This window comes from Rattus norvegicus, chromosome 6, assembly GCF_036323735.1.
Source record: "Rattus norvegicus strain BN/NHsdMcwi chromosome 6, GRCr8, whole genome shotgun sequence".
NCBI lineage: Eukaryota > Metazoa > Chordata > Mammalia > Rodentia > Muridae > Rattus > Rattus norvegicus.
Genome location: NC_086024.1, coordinates 34,968,084 through 34,971,866, shown reverse-complemented (window position 1 = coordinate 34,971,866; position 3,783 = coordinate 34,968,084). Strand labels below are relative to the sequence as shown.

At 42.4% G+C, this 3,783-nt stretch overlaps 1 pseudogene; it reads left to right on the top strand.

The window, feature by feature from the left end:
• The first annotated feature begins 261 nt into the window (after window positions 1-261).
• On the top strand, window positions 262-1,600 carry Vrk3-ps1 (VRK serine/threonine kinase 3, pseudogene 1; annotated as a pseudogene).
• Window positions 1,601-3,783: the final 2,183 nt, after the last annotated feature.

Below are 3,783 nucleotides of genomic sequence, written 5' to 3'. Positions count from 1 at the left end.
TTAAACAATTCTTTTCTTTTTTTTCTTTTTTTTTCTTTTTTTCGGGGCTGGGGATTGAACCCAGGACCTTGAGCTTCCTAGGCAAGCACTCTACCACTGAGCCAAATCCCCAACCCTAAACAATTCTTTTAAAAAGTTACCACCCCTGTGCTCTCTTCGGCAGCACATATACTAAAAAGTTACCACCCCTGGAAGTTTCTACTGGCAACTGAAAAGGCTGTGCTTAATATGGGGTGTCTAACCCAGTAATCCAAGGACCAGACCCTGAGTCCACAGAGCATGATCTCCTTCTGTCCAGTCTGTGGCAAAACTGTCAAAGTATCATTCAAGTTCTACTCTTACTGTTGCAAGGCCCTTCCTGTAGAGGAGGTTGGAGGCACCCAGATTGGCAGTATGCTTCTTGTGCCATCCTTTCATGCTCCAGGAGGGAGCTCCAGTTCTGAAACCCCTCCTAAGAAAGTGAAATGGTGACACACTGACATTTCTCTCCCGACCTCCTTCCACTCTGACTGTGACAGTTCTGAGTATGATGACCTTGAGTTCTCCTGAGAGAGCCACAGGAACCTGGAGCAGACCCCTGACCCCCAAAGGCGGCCCACTTTCCACCAGTCTGAACCCTCAGACACTGAAGTGGAGCCGGGTGATCACCTCAGTCCAGGTTTGGTTTTTAGGGACAGAGCTGACAGACCAGAATGGAAAGCACTAGACACTGGAGGCCCTGAAGACCTGGGATGACCAAGGCATTCTCTATGAAGCTAGCCCACTTCTGTTGCCCTTTGTGAATCAAGGACCCAGAGCAGAGATTCTCACTCAAACTAGACTCCGAGGACGGGCAACTTTTCAATGAGCAGAACTTCTTTCAGAGAACAGCCAAGCCTGTGTACATGAACAGGTAGAAGAATCAGTGCCTGGTCCTGATGCTGCCCAGCCCCATCTGTATCAGCTTTGGCATCAGCTGATACAGGACAAGTACAGGTTACTGGTGTTCCCTAGCCTGGGGAGGTATCTTTAGTCAGCCCTACAGGACAACTCAAAGTATGTGGTACCAGAGAGATGTGTGTTGCAGGAGGCCTATAGGCTTCTAGACTTTGGAGTTTCCCCATGAAAGCAAGTATATTCGCAAGAATCTGACAGCTGAGAATGTCTTTGTGAGTCCAGAGGTTATGAGCCAGTGACCTTAGTGGAATGTGACTTCAACTACTTCAAATGCACAGGTGGCAAACATGTGGCCTACAAAGAAGGCAGCAGAGGTCCACTTGAGGAGAGACTTGGAGTTTATTAGCATGGACATGCACAAGGGATATGGACCCTCCCATCACAGCAATCTCCAGATCTTGGGCTACTGTATACTTAAGTGGCTTTATGGGTCCCTGCCATGAATAAACTGCCTTCCCAACACCAAAGACTAACTAGGCAAAAGTGAAAGTATATGGGCAGCTCTGAGCCCCATGTGGGACTGTGTGGCTGCTCAAACAGGGCCTCAGAGACCCTGCAGGAGTGCATGAACGTGGTGATGGCCTTCAATTATGAGAAAAAGCCACCCTATGCCATGCTGAGGCACAACCTAGAAGCTCTGCTACAGGCGATGCTGGTGTCATAGGGTTATGAGATGGTGCCTTAGGTGGAATCCAGAGCCAGATCCTCTGGAAGAGCAGCAAGTCTTCTATAGAGGATTGCAGAATAAAGTAAACCCACATAGAGAGAAACATTTGATGCATTAAGGGAGTAAAGGAAACAAAATGGTATTGGCTTCAAAAGGAAGAAAACAACTCCTGACTTATCTGGACTAACTACTGAAAATTAGGGTACACACCTACTGAGAAGGAAATTTTCCAGGACCTAGTCTTCTCTGTCTCTGTCCTCCAATACTGTCGCAGCACCCAAAATTTTGAATGTGTTCCTCTATCAGCTGGTTGGCTCTGAATGTCCACCATACCCTAGGCATGATTCTAATTCTTTCACATTAGTGAGTAGACTAGTGAAGGGTGCTTGACAAGACAAACCTCACACTCTAGAACCGAATGACCCATGGTGAACATAAGTAAATTATAAGGCAAGTGAAAAGGGGATGGGTACTGTGAAAAATATTAGATCAGCTTAAGGGAGAAGGATCAAGCAACAGTGGGGATTGAAGTTGAAGGAGAGATTCAAGGAAGACTCTGCTGGCGACATAGAATTAGAATAAATTCTTGAAGGTTGAAGAGATGTAGGCTATACAGTGATCTGAGAAAAGGGAATTATAAATAAAAGACTGTATTTTAAGGATGTAATTTTTCAAAGTTAAACCTATTGATTTTTAAAATAACTGCTGTACTTAAGAACGAGTATATAAAGTGACTTAAAAAGATATTACATTTTTAAAATCTAACAAAGGTGTGCCAAAACTTTCTTAAAACTCAACCATTTTTTCCTCTAGGCAAACAAATATGCTTCTTTCACCTTCATTTTCTCATCTGTATAATAGGCTTTTAAATAATATTTGTCATAAGCTAGAAGGCACACAATATTCTTCTCATTAAGCATGGCTTGGAGCACATATTCAATAAATTATATTGAGGGAAGCCAGACTCAGAGAGAGAGAAACTCTGAATGTTGCCTCTCTGAGTCATGGTTTCTAGCTCCAAGTCTTCAGATGTGACAGGCAGCAAGGAGAAATCACAGAAGTCAAGAAAAAAAACGAGGCCATGGTGTGGGGGAAGGAAGATCTAAAGAGAGTAACAGTGGGATACAGGTGCTATGAGGAAGGGCTAAGCCATTAATTGGGGAGAGAGAAGAGATGACAAGACAGAAGGAGAGTGATAAGAGAGGAAAAGATTACATGATGGATATTTTCAAAAGCCACAGTGAATTATATTTTAAAATTACCCAAACGTACATATAGTACATATAAGTATCTATATAGATGCATTTATAGTTTAAATGAACACTTGGGGTGATAACTTAAACCCCAGAACAAGTTCCAAGCTATCTCATTTTAAGTGGTTAGTCAGGAGAGTCCTATAGACTCCGATAATGATATAGGCCATTGTCTGTGTCCTTGGTTGCATCACAGAGTTTGAAGGTAAATCTCTATTGCTGAGCATACTCTTTACCTCAGTCACATGACTAGAAAGAGTCAAGCTGGACTTGATCTAAAACCATCCAACCCAAGAACTAGCTTTTATAGTACTACGGGGTGCTATGCAAACTACCAAAGGAGGAACCCAGCTGTATGTAGTACCTGTGGACCACAACTATAAACAGAATGGTAAGATATCCCTGAAGGTACAGTACTGGCACTTGTACCTTCATGGTAACCAAGAGCTGTCTAATTAGACTTAAGGTCCACTCAACAGGAGAGAAATCATGCCTCATGTTAGAAACCTAGTCAAGTTCCCAGGAATAGTGAGGTTTTCAATCTCAGAGAAAAACCTATTTTAAACAGTTCTAACGGTAGTATTCTTATTTACATTATAAATACTTATTCTTATGTCTACACATAAGTATACCTATCATTTCTCTTTGAGAAAGCTTCTCTTTACAACAGAGTCCATTACAACAAAGAAAGCCACAACCTTGTAGATTGTAGAGGGCACCTGACCTGTGGGGGACACAGCCCAATTATTGTATATTAATCTCTACACCTAAGACTCAGAGAACATCTCAGAAGTAGAAGGCAGTAAAAAGATCATAAAAACCACAATACCAAAACATCTGATATGTGATTTTTTTTAGATATTGCAGGCAAGTTTGCACACATGAAATCACAACAATAAGGCTGCCTAAACAAGACCAAAATGATGA